The following is a 13,805-nucleotide window of genomic DNA, read 5'->3' on the forward strand; positions in this document are numbered from 1 at the left end:
TTCCTTTCAAAAGAAATGCCATTTATTGTTATGAATGGGGTGTGTATGAACTTCAGTTGCTTGGGGTATACTTTAAAAAATTCATAAACATGGCTACCTAGCAAGTTATCTAAACTATGGGTATGACTAATGCACCCACTGGGCTAATGCTACTCTACCCATATTGAACAGGGCTTGGTAGAGAGCAAAGAAGAGAAATATGGGAAAGTTCTTTCTAAAAAGCAATGGTACATGTGGAAAATGGAATACTATGATGTGCCCTTAATTTTGTCTTTACATATGTGGTATTTTGAGAAATATATATTTAGCCTTTGTCCCAGGTTCATAGCATAGAGCTCCTAAAACCCTAGCAATTTCCTGAGTGATAAGATTAATAGGAACTTCTTTTGTTACTCCTAAATGAGCCCTTTAGACCATATTCATACTGAAGTTTATGCTAATGAGATGACTCTTGGTGAACCCCTAGATAGCATCAGGATGGCGATTGGTCACTGGAAAGACCATGCCAGGACTAGGGGGCTGGAACTGCAGCACCACTCACGGTCTCCTGGAATGGGAGAGAGAACTGGAGAATGAGTGTAATCACCAGCTGCCAATGATTTAACCAATCACGTCTACACGAAAGAAAAAACTCTAAGTAACAGGGTTGAGAGAGATTCCAGTGCTGGGGGGGTAGAACACCTGGAGAGATCATAGAAGCTCTGACTTTCTGAGCTGTGTTGATGAAGAGAGTCAAACTCTATAAAACATTTCAAGAGATTTATTCTGAGCCAAATATGAGTGACCAATGGCCCGTGACACTGCTCTCAGGAGATTCTGAGAACATACACCCAAAGCGGTTAGGGCATAGTCACAGTTTTATACCTTTTAGGGAGATATGAGACACCAATCAATACATGTTAGACGTACATTGGTTCAGTTCAGAAAAGTGGGACAATTCAAAGGCAGGGAGCCTTCCAGATTATAGATAGATTTAAAATTGTTCTGCTTGGCAATTGGTTAAAAGATTTATTTTCAATAGAAAGGAATGTCTGGGTTATGATAAGTGGTTGTGGAGACCAAAGTCTTATCAAGTGGATGAAGCCTCCAGGTAGCAGGTTTCAGAGAGAATAGATTGCAAATGTTTCTTATCAGACTTAAGGTCTGTGTTGATATCAAATGCTGGTTGGCTTCTCCTGAGCTCCAAAAGTGGGGAGAAGATAAGGAGACATGCCTAACCACCCCTCTCTTCCCATCATGGCCTAAACCAGTTTTTCAAATTAACTTTGGAGTGCCCTGGACAACAGGAGGGGTTCATTTAGATGCTTGGGGAGCCTTAGAATTTTATTTTTGTTTTATAGTTGTTTGGCTATTCCTGGGTACGATCCTTTACAATAAACACTAATAGTAAATAAAGTGCTTTCCTGTGTTCTGTTACTTGTAAACGTGAATTATTGAACCTCGGTGGTGGGGGGGGGTGTCTTAAAAATGCCAAAATATGCAGTCCACTAGGCAGAAGCGAAAGTGTTCTGGGAACACTATTTCCATCTGGCATCTGAAAGGAGAGCAGTCTTGAGGGACCGAAGACTTTGATTTGTGGGATCTGACACTAACTTCAGGTAGAGTGGTGTTGAAAAAGATGCCACATATTTGGTGCTAGGGGAAAGAATCTCTCAACATGTTATTCCATTTTCTAAATTCTTTGCAATCCTAGGCAATTTTTTCTCCAGGCTGTTGTTTGTTGAAAGTAGTTTTCCATTATGACTTTGATAAAAAAGAAATGCCATAACCATTCCAAAAATACGGCTCAGTAATATAGAGCAATTATTCTCAAACTTCCATGTGCATATAACTCATCTGCAGGATCTTGTTACAATGCAGATTCTGCAAAGCCCTTACTATTCAAAGTGTGACCCATGAATGAGCAGCATCAGCATCACGTGGGAGAATCTCAGACTCTATCCCAGACCTACTCAATCAGAATCTTCACCTTAACGAGATCCCAAGGTGATTCATATGCACAGCAAATTTTCGGAAAACCGGTCTGAACCTCAATTTTCTTGTCCCTAAATGCTTTCTACCTGGCACACAGTACATATCCAATGAGTGGAAACTACTATAGAAATTGCTCCAGGTTCAGTGTTCAGATTAAAATGAGCATTACTTATAAGTGAGCAAAAAGTAACTGCTTGTGAGTTTGAGGTTTGTGCGCAAGTACAGGGATGGACCATAAACTCGGTGCTCTGTGCAGGCTCTGCAGATTCAGCACAGGAGAACTCAAACCGCAAAAGTAGCTGCTTGGCTCTGGGGACGAAGGGATATCCAGGAAATCCTATTAAGCTGAGAATAAAGAACGTCCTTCTTAGGAGCACCCTCAGAACCCTATTAAGTGAAATGAGGCTGCAGCCATAATGCCTGAGTCATCAGCTTATAATCTTGGTCTCCAGGAGGTAGCACTGAGCAGAGGCTGGCCCAAGGCTCATGTCCATACCTCCAAGACCAGGCACTACACCCAGGAGCTGGCTAGTGTTAAGCATATGTTCACCACTCAACCTCTCTCAGCCGCAGCTCAGGACTTCCAGAATCAACTCTCTCATCATGACCCCTCTCTCTTTATTTCTGTTACAATAATCTTTTCAGCAAAATAATTTTTTTTTTTTTTTTTTTTTTTTTTTTTTTTTTTTTTTTGAGACAGAGTTTTGCTCTTGTTACCCAGGCTGGAGTGCAATGGCGCGATCTCGGCTCACTGCAACCTCCGCCTCCTGGGTTCAGGCAATTCTCCTGCCTCAGCCTCCTGAGTAGCTGGGATTACAGGCACGCGCCACCATGCCCGGCTAATTTTTTTATTTTTAGTAGAGACGGGGTTTCACCATGTTGACCAGGATGGTTTCGATCTCTCGACCTTGTGATCCACCCGCCTCGGCCTCCCAAAGTGCTGGGATTACAGGCGTGAGCCACCGCGCCTGGCCGCAAAATAATTCTTGAGAGTTAAATCTAAAAAGTAAATGGTACACTTAACTGTAATGTAAGGCTTTAGGACTATAGCCTTAGTCTAACCTCCTATACATGCAGCTGGGCCACGTGACCACAGGCTCAGCCTCACAAAATAACTCGAGACCCATCCAGATGTGAGGCAAGGAAGATTTAAGCAGATCCTGCTCAAAAATGGGAAACATCAAATATTCTTTGTCCTTTCCAAGCTCTGACTTTGCTATGATCTGAATGTTTGTGGCTGCCCAAAATTCATATGTTGAATGAAATACTAACACCCAAGCAGATGGTATTAAGAGGTGGAGCCTTTTGGGAGACAACTAATACCTTCTGAATGGGATTAGTTTCCTAATAGGTCCAAGGGAGCTCATTAGGCCCTTCCACCATGTGCGGTCAGGGTGAGAAAATACCATCTGTGAACCAAAAAGTGGGCCTTTGCCCATGGAAGGGTCCAGACCTTGGATTTCTCAGGCTCCAGAATGATGAGACATGACACATAAATTCCTGTTGTTTACAAGACAGCCAGTCTACTCTGTTATAGCCACCTGAACAGACCAAGAGACTTTTAAACCTATTGTGATGTTGGAGTTAAACAAACACAGTTGTAAATGCTTGCTCTAGCTGTTTCTAACTGTATATTTGTGGAAAGTTTCTTCACCATTTTATAACTTGTCTCACCTAATAAAACAAGGAGAGCAATAGTTATCCCAAAAGACTATTGGAAGAGTTAAAGACAAAGCATAATTGTAGTAGTAGCTAATACTTATTCAGGGTATAAAATGAGCCAAGTTCTGTGTACAGCTCTTTACACTGATTCATTCATTCATTCATTCATTCATTCATTCATTCACTTGGTGCATATTCATTGAATGCCTACCATGTACTGAGCATGGTTTATCTGGGGTCTAGAATAACAACAACAATAGTTAGCATTATTGAGTGCTTACTATGCAAGAGGCACATTCTAAACCAGTTTTTTTCTAAACAGTTCACATTTTTAACAGGTTAAATTTTCAAAATTGCTCATGTGAATTAGTTTAATCCTTACAATTAACTAATGAAGTAATATGTTCTCCATTTTTACAAATGAGGAAACTGAAGCATACAATGTAAGTAATTTGTCCAAAGCCACCCTGCTAGTAATGGGGTCCTCAGAGATCAGACTCTAAAATATTGGGCCACACTGTGTGATATTTGAGGTTAAATGATAAGAAATTGCCAATATCCCACCACTTTTGATCTATACAAACAATTTCATGTTTTTCCTAATTTTTTTAGGGAGAATGTATAGAGCCTGAGACATTAGCAGCCTGCAATTAAAGATCTTTTGACTTGTGTTTTTTTTGGTTGTTTTGCTTTGCTTTTTTCTTTGGACTGCCTTTCTGTCATATTCCCCAGACCCAATCTTGACTCCATGTCCCAAATCCAGTATCAGACCTCTGTCTTGCTTCATGTGCTAGAGTTGTATCCTGAGATAAGCTTCGACTTTCTTCCAGCCCTTCAGACCTCTTGACTCAGCCCCCATGGATTTGAGTCCTTGCACCTTGCATTACTAAAACCATAGTAATACTGATATGAAAACCTAATAAACACTGAGGGCTTACTTTGTAGTGGGCCCTATTTCAAAAATTTCACATGCATCTATACATTTAATCCTCTCAACAATTTTATCAAGTAGCTACTATTGCTTTCTTCTCTTTACAGATAGAGAAAATGAGGCATGGAGAAGTTAGATGATTTGGCCAAATTTGCTGCCTTCAGATAGATCTCCCTGTCCAGCTGTATTTCCAGACATCACCTGCTTTCGAATTTCTATCCGCCAGTGGACCTCTGTGTCTCTAGGCACCAGCTGTTCCCATGTCCTCTTTCCATTGTTGCCTTATCCCTTCCATATATCACTCTGCTGGCCAGCAAAGGCATGCTTGAGAACCAACCAGCTCCTGCCTCACCCACTTGGCCAGTCTAGTGCCCAGTCCAGAACCATCACCATCAAACTGGGCCTCAAGCAGTTACCCACACCTGTCCAGCCTTGTTCTAAGCAACTCCTCATGACTTGGAGTTTTTATAGCTTTCCCAGATGAAGGCTAACATGTAAAATGTTCAAAAGGCTTCAGGAAATAAAACAGGTAAACCAACTATTAAAAAGACAACACAACTGTGCACATGAACCCTAAATGATTTAGAGTACAATTGGTTCCCAGGGAAAATGAAAGCATTTTAAATCTTCTCATTTAGCTTTCCATTCTGAAGAAATGTACTGAGTATCTATTCCATACCAGGCCCCAAACTGAATGCTGGGAACACTGAGATCAAAAATAAAATACAATGACTGTCCTTTAGGAATTTCCAGCCTGGAGTGAGGAGGCAGACTACTGAATAAAGCATTCCAACCTAGTGTGTTAGGTGCTTTAATAGAAAGGGACATCAAGTGCCTGGAGGCCCAAGAGAAGTAGTAAATGACTCATGGGGCATCAAAGGGGATTTCTCCAGGGGTTGGGTCTTGAAGATGAGAAGGGTCCAACCAAATAGGTAAGAGTGAAGAGCACTGTAGTCATTGGAGGGGAGGGACAGTCCAGGGAGAGGGAATGGTATGAGCAAGGGTGGGGAGTGTGTGGGAGCCAGAGTGATCTAGGTAATAATACCCAGAGGCTGGAATCTAGAACCAGCCAAGGAAGAGCTGGATAAAGCCAACAGGAGCCAGGGTGTAGACGACTTTCTGCCACTGGCTGAGGAGCTTAAGGATAATGGAGAGAGGCTCTTTTTAAACAGGGCAGTGATATTGCTGGGTCTGGATTTGGGAAGGTAAATAGAGGGGAAGACTTTGAAGATCATTGGTATAGTTCATTTAGCAGGTGATGACATGACAATAGCCTGAATGGTGTCTCTGGCTGTGGGACAGGGGAGGGGAGAGACAGAGTGGAGAACTCTAGAGATATAATCCACAGGTTTTGGTATCCACAGGATAGCGCATGAGTAACAAGAAGAAATCTAGGAAGACTGTCTTTTTACGTCTTTAAATACTTCTCTATCTAAATGGGGATAATCTGATAAATTAATTATAATCAATGGAATAAAATCCATCAGATAAGCCACTGAACAGCCCTTTTATACAGTTGTAGGATAGACCCCTGTCTGAGATGGGAAGATCATAATTTTCTCATAAAATCTCAGATCTAAGGGTTGAAAAAAACTTCAAAAGGCTATTTCTTTCTAACCTCTAGTTATCTATTGATGCATAATCAATTACCCCAAAACTTAACGAGTTAAAACAATAAATATTTATTATTATGCTTCACAGTTTCTGTGGCTCAGGTGTTCAGGAGTGTCTTAGCTGGGTGGTTCTGGCTCAGAAAGTTGCAGTCAGGACACCATCCATGCTGCAGTCCTAGGAAGCTTGACTGGAGCTGGAGGGTCCACCTCGCAGATGGCTCACTCACATGTCTATTGGCTGGATACCTCAGTTCCTTGCCACACATCCTCAGCTCCTTGCAACACATGCAGGCTGACATCCAGAGCAGGTGTCTCTGGCTTTGAAAGTTACACACCATCATGTCCAGAATATCCTATTGGTTTACACAGGTCAGGCCTATTCAGTGTAGGAGAAGACTACACAGGGCTTGAATACCAGCAGTTTTAGCTAATGGGAAATATAATGGAGGCTTGCCAGCATAACCTGACTTCAGAGAAGTTAGTCATTATGATGAACCCTATGTTGTAGATGAAATAGCAGAGATTAAATGCAAAGATAATATGGAGTGGTGGAAAGAGTACTTGAGCAGGAGTCAGATGGCCAAACCTCAACTCTGTTGCTATCAATGGGACCCCAAAGAAGTCACTTCACTTCTCAGGCCTCATGTTCCTCAATTATAAAATCAGGCTAACAAGATTATTTTCCAGAATACCAGAGGAAGAGGTCAAGAAGATATCCTGTTGGCAGCCAATGAAATATAAAACTTTTCAAACTTAGGAATACAGGAAAACCACATGTATTTTGAGGACTACTCTGGAAATAGTATGGAGAATTAAGTCGAGGGACTGAGACAAGTAAGCAGACCAATATCACATAATATTCAGGAAGGAGGACCAGAAGCCCATTCTCAGCTGCTGGTGTCAAGGGTAAAAGCAGGGCCTCACCCCAGAATCACAAGAGCTATACCTATGATGTCATGGCCCCATTTCTATTTGTGTAGTATATGCAAGGAAAGACCTACATAGTGTCAAAAAGATTGTAAATATCTATCCTCCCTCTGCCTTTTTCTAAAATGACAATTTGAGTCCTGGAAAACTTTCTGGGTTTATAGAATCACTAATCTCTGCCTTAGGACCCAGGATCTGCTGAAGGTTACAAAGTCAACAGAAAGAAACTAGGAAAAAGAATGTCTTCATTGGATGGTCTGCATTGGATTTCAAATTTTTTATCATAGTCTTAGCTCAAGCTTTTACTCTAGTCATTAAAACATTAAAAATAACACAATTCTAAATGGCAAAATAGAATATGCCTATCATTCCAGTGGAAAGAAGAGAAAAATAAAAGACTAGAGTCTACTATCTGTTGAAAATATATGCCCATTTTTTTCCCCTAAATTCAGAAAGAGTTGGAATATTTGCTATGGATGAAGTGCCAAAAATGAGCAGATAGGGTCCATATTTTAAAGACATAATGGAGACAAATATGAGTTCAGAACTGAAGTCCTTACTATGAGTACAACTAATATTATAAGCTTATTTTTTTTTTCTTATTTGAGGTGTACATAGGCTGGGGGTGATATAACCTGCTTTAATAGCTTTTCTTTGAATAACAGGAATGTCTTCTACTAAATGCAACTCTGAAAGATTAGAGAAGAAATATAAAAAAGAATTTTAAGAGATGTGATTCCTTGCCCTCCCACTTAAATAAATTCTGTCTATTCTATTAATTATTGTATTACACCATAAGCTGCAGAGCTAAGAAACTTCCACTCTTTCCACAGACCCACTCATGCATGGAGGATTTGTGACTGATGGACCAATGAGGTTGAAGTGTGCAAATGGGGATGAAACACCCCAAGATTAAACATCTCCGGGGTAGAAGATTGGCACTTTTCCAGCATGTTAAACTTGGCCAAACTCTTTAGGGATGAGTATTCAAGGAAAGATGCTTGGTGTCAGCCAGAGACTGGAATAACCCCTCCCCTTCCTAAGCCTCTAAATATGTCCCAACAAACTTCCTCTTTTATGATCTACACTCATTTACTCAACAAATATTGATTTAGGGCCTGGAGAACCCATCCTGAACCAGGCCTTGAGAAAACACACTAAGAATAAAAAATTAGTTAAGAAAAGGTCCAAGATCAGAGGAACTTATAGTTTAGGGCAGTGTTTCTCAAGCCAGATGCACAATAAATTTATCCACAGCTTTGAAAAAGTACTGACGGTCCTCCTACTAATTGATTAAATTATCACCACTTGGTGAAGCCCAAAGTAGAGCCAAAATTGAGAATCACTTGGGAAGAGACAGACAAACAAATGACTGTCCTACATTGTTATTGAGGAAGTTCAAGATCTACTGCATCCAGAGGGAGCCAGAGGTTGGCTGGAAGTCACCTGACCCATACGTTTTCCTTGAAGAGAAAAGGAGACAGCAGAGGAAGGCAGGATAATGAAGGAGGGTTAAGGGAGCAGTGTGTGCAAAATGAGAGATACTGTGACATTCCCTGTAGTAGCAAGATGCAGTATAGCAAGAGCAAAGGGATCTCTTAGCACTCTTCTAAGTGGTAAGAGATGAAGCTTAGAAATAGACAGCAATCCAATTTAATTCATCGTTGGCTCTTGACCCTGTCAAGTATATCCAAGCAAGGAGTTTGTACTTTATACTGAAGGCTATGGGGATGAAGGCAGGATTTTGGCTTGGGAATAACTTATTGTCTAAACCAGATTTCTATTTTAGAATGACACTTCTGACCCCACCACCAGCCAGGACAGTAGAAGTGATAGCTAGAGCAAGGTTATAGGAAGGAGCGAGGGATAGAGGAGGAATAACAGTTAAGACATCAGTGATAAAGAGAAGTCAGATGATGTGGGACTGAATATGGCAGGAGAAATGAAGAAAGAGTGGATCTGAGAGGCAATAGTAGCAGACTAGGTGAAACTTGGTGACTAATTAGATATGAAAGTAAAGCAAAGAGAGAAGGACTCCTAGCCCCCTAGACTGGGTGACCAGATGCCTGGAAGAGCAGCAGGAGGAAAGGGGTGCACTTTAATTTTTCTGACACATTGCCTTGCTGTGGTTCATGCCTTTCTTTCTCTTTGATCACTTCATAATTAGTCATGCTTTTCACAATTACTGGAGAAAACAACAAATTTTATATCTGTAAATAACACAATAAAAACAACTTAGGAATAAATGCTTTTAATAAATGATTTCTGTCCTTTGAAAAAGTTTATTACAGCTCAATCCTCACCAGCGTCTCACTCTCTATGAAATAAAAGGTATTTTAAACCTATTCTGAACAAGTGTATCCTTGTCTTCTAGACTAGAAGGTTCTGGGTAACAAGGATCATAAATGCTGTTATTATTCATTTCTTTTGTCCCTGGGCCTTAGAACAATGACAAACATATGATGTATGTTTAACAAATACTTATTAAATGTTTGTCAAATTTATTTATTTATTAAATGTATATTGACCCTTGAATTTCCTAAGATGTTTTCAAAAAGTTCTAGACTTCTGGCTTCCTGAACTGTGAGAGAAAAGAATTCCCGTTGCTTTAAGTCATCAAGATTGTGATTTGCTTTGGCAGCCCTCAGAAACAAATACACATGGAAACTAATTAAGTAGTTATGCTCTGGTCAAGGAGAGAAGATAAATACTAAAGTAGGGTGGAAGTGAGGGGACGGACAGGAGAGGCCAGACTAAGGGAATGAATAAAGGCAGATATACAGAGATTGATCATTGGTTGATTCAGGAGAAGATGGGGAGAGAAAATCAAAGATGGTTTTGTAGTTTCTGTCTGAGTCATTAATAGACTGAGAACATAAGAGGAAGCACTGATGTGGAACAAAGAAGTCACACATTGAAAATAAAATTAATATAGTTTATTGTTCTTTAAACTTTGCAGTAGAAGGTAGATAAGTAAGGCTATCAGGCTTTCTCTGAGTAAATTAGATTAAATGGAAGGAAGGGGGAAAGGGAAAGAGGGAAGGATGAGAAAGTTCCTCAAAGTCTTGCAAATTTTGATATGATGTGGTAGAATTTGAAGAACAAGACCTAGTTCATAGTAAGTACTCACTGAATCATAGTCTAGAAGCCAAAGTATAAAGCTGAATATTTTCAGAGAGCAGGGATATCTGGACATCTCTTAATTTCTCCACACCAACCACAATTATGGATTAAACATGAGGTGTATCTGTGTTGTTGGAAAAATAACACTCACGACATCACTGCCATATTTAGTGTAGGCATTACAGTAAAATGAGAGTTGGAAGGCCACTGTGAAAATGATGGCAGAGAGTGGGTCCCAGGCATGAAGAGGGAGAGGCAGGAAATAACTGAGTAACTGATGTAAAGAAGATGGTTAGCGACCTGTTAGGGAAACTGGAAAAGAGATGGGAGTTTGCTTTTCAGACTCAATAAAAATGGGTGGATTAAACTACCCTTGCTGAGCCCCAGTAGTGTCTGTCTGCTTGCTCTGGATACTTGCATGACTGCCCATGATTCATACAAAGACAAGAAAAACAAAAAGAGGAATTACTATGATAATATTTGTAGTCAATATAACTAAGAGCTTCTTCATTTCAGATTTATTTTAACTCCACTCCACAAATCATATTCAAAGCCTAGTGACTCAGACAACACTTTAAATAAGGTTTTCATGAGCATCCTCAGGATTACTAGCGGAAATTATGCCAAAACTATTTTATTTGGCATGTGACTAGGTACTAGAGCATATATTAGGACAAATAATTATAAATTTTATTCACTAGGACACAATAGATTTTTACAAACCTCTAAACTGGAAATGTTTAAAGAATTAGGTTTTTTCCCTTCTTTTTGGCATGAGCCATACATGGCTACATGAGTTTTCCTCTTCTGACTACTTTCTCAGGAAACAGAAAGATGAAAAGCATTTTTACCACAATGGAAAAGCAGAACTTGCTTATTTATGAAGTAAAATGTAAATCCAGAGAGATATTTTTTTCTAAATCTTCTGCACTTCTCAATTAAATGTGACTCATTTCAAAGACAAACTCATGAATCATACTGATTTCTATTTAATTATAATTACTTGTTACTGTCCAAACTGAATAAATGATAGTTAAAATCTTCTCTTCTTGCATGCATTTCTCATAATAAAGGAAACTGTTGGTAAATAACAAGTTACCACGTAATTTAAAGGTGAATCTAGGTAGAAAATTAAGCCATTTTATCCCCTATCCTCCACCTTCAGCACCCACAGTCCCCAACACACACGCACTGCCACAAACACACACAGTGGACACATTAAGATGGCCAATTGTCTAGGTTTGCTTGGGACAGAGAGGGTTCTTAGGTCACATGACTTTCATTAATAAACTAGGAAAGTCTTGAGGAAACCAAGATGATCTGGTAGCCCCAACACATACATATACATTTTCCTCTAATTTCTATTGCTTTAACCTGCTCTAACTACACAAAACCTAATGTATAGTCTACTCTCTCCACTCCTATACAGTCTCATATTGGAGGTCCTAGCATGCACAAAAAAAAATGAAAAAGAAATAAAAGGCATATGGATTACAAAAGAATGAAACTATTTCTCTTCACAGACAACATGATTGTCTATGTAAAATGTTGGCATCTTTTAAAAAAAACTACTAGAACTAATAAGTGAGATATGCAAGGTTGTAGGATATAAGGTTAATATAATAAAAATAAATTGTCCTATATACTAGCAATGCACAACTAGAAATTGAAATTGAAAAATGAAATTTAAAGTAGCATCAGAAAACATGAAAAACTTAAGTATAAATCTAACAAGACATGTATAAAATCTGTTTATTGAAAACCAAATACAGATTAAAAAATCAAAGAAGGAATAAGTGAATAGAGATATCATATTCACATATTGGAAAACTGTGTAGTTAAGATGATAGTTCTACTCAAATTGATCTATTGATTCAATCCAATCACAATCAAAATCTTGGCAATATTTTAAATTTTAGAATTCACAAGCTGATAAAATTTCTATGGAAGGTAAAGGAACTAATATAGACAAACAATTTTGAAAAAGATGAACAATATTGAAGAGTTCACATTATCCGATTTGAAAAATTATTAAAAAGGTACAATAATCAGTATAGTGATGGCAAAAGAACAGGCATACTGATCTCAGTGGAACCAAATGGGGTCCAGAAACAGACCTACACATTTTATTTTCAGCAAAGGTGAAAGAAACCTTTTCAACAAATAGTGCTTTAAACAAATAGTATTCAAAAAGTTGGATGTCCATATGCAAAAAGTCAACCAGAATTTATACTATGCACGACATAAACAAATTAACTCACAGAACTAACAGTGGGACCTAAAACTACAATACTTGTAGAAAGAAAACAGGACAAATTTTGCCACCTTTGGTTAGGCAAAGATAACTTACATATAATAAAAAATCCACAAAAGAAAAAATTGAACTCCATCAAAATTTAAAACTCCTGTTCTTCAAAACACCGTTAAGAAAATGAAAAAAACAAGCTATGCAATTAGAGAAAATATTTGCAACATGCATATCTGACAAAGAACTTATATCCATAATACATGAAGATCCTTTGACATGCAATAAGAAAGAAGCAGTGCAATTTTTTTAAATAGCAAGAACGTAAAGATGAATCACCAAAAAAGAAAGGCAAATGGCAAAAACATGAAAAGATGTTCAACATCATTAGTCATTAGGAAAACGGAAGTTATCATCACAATGAGACCCCATACACACATCCCTATCCCCCATAAACAGAAAACCAAAATACCTAGCCAATACCAAGTACTAAAAGTGCTGTACAAATTTAAAACATTTGAAACCCTCATGCGCAACTGTTTGGAATACAAATTTAGTACAGCCACCACTCTGAGCCACAATTTGACAGTTTCTTATAAAATTAAATATACAATTGCCATACAACTCAGTAATCCCACTCCACATTTATCAAGGAAAATCTATGTTCACACAAAAACTTGAAATGAATGTTTATAGCAGACTTATTTACAATCATTCACAAACTATAAGCAGCCCAAGAATCCTTAAATCAATGACTGGATAAACAAATCATGGCACATCCATAGAATGGAGTACTTCTCAGGAAAAAAAAAAAAAAAAAAAAAAAAAAAAAAAACTGGTATGTGCAACAACATGGAGGAATTTCAAATGAAATATGCTAAGTGGAAAAAGAAAACCAGACTCAAAAAGTCAATAGACTCTATTATTAGATTTATATGACACTCTGGAAAAGGAAAAATTACAGGGACACAAAACAAATCAGTGGTAACCAGGGACTGGAGGTCAGAAAAGAAGCTGTCCACAAAAGGACAAGAGAATTTTGGGGGGCAATGGAACTTTACCAAATCTTGATTATAGTGCTGGTTACATAACTGTATGCACTTGTCAAAAGGCCTAGAACTATAGAGTAGAAAAGGTGAAATTTATTATATGGAAATTATATCTCAATAAACAAACTTTAAAAAAAAAACGGTCAAGTTAAAAAGGTGCTTTTGGTGGGAATTATCGTTTTAAAGAGTATTTGTCTTTATTTTTAACGTATGCCAAATAAATGTAAAATAAAAATCCATGTAATTAGTTGGAATTTTGTTAGATAGAAAAAGAATGATAT

General features: G+C 38.4%; 1 long non-coding RNA gene across 1 annotated transcript in view; it reads right to left on the reverse strand.

The window, feature by feature from the left end:
- LOC141582885 (uncharacterized) overlaps positions 1–13,805 on the reverse strand; it is a 508,101-nt gene that overhangs the window by 344,791 nt on the left and 149,505 nt on the right. The gene's annotated exons all lie outside the window — the stretch shown is intronic.

Source organism: Saimiri boliviensis, chromosome 2, assembly GCF_048565385.1.
Source record: "Saimiri boliviensis isolate mSaiBol1 chromosome 2, mSaiBol1.pri, whole genome shotgun sequence".
NCBI classification, from domain to species: domain Eukaryota; kingdom Metazoa; phylum Chordata; class Mammalia; order Primates; family Cebidae; genus Saimiri; species Saimiri boliviensis.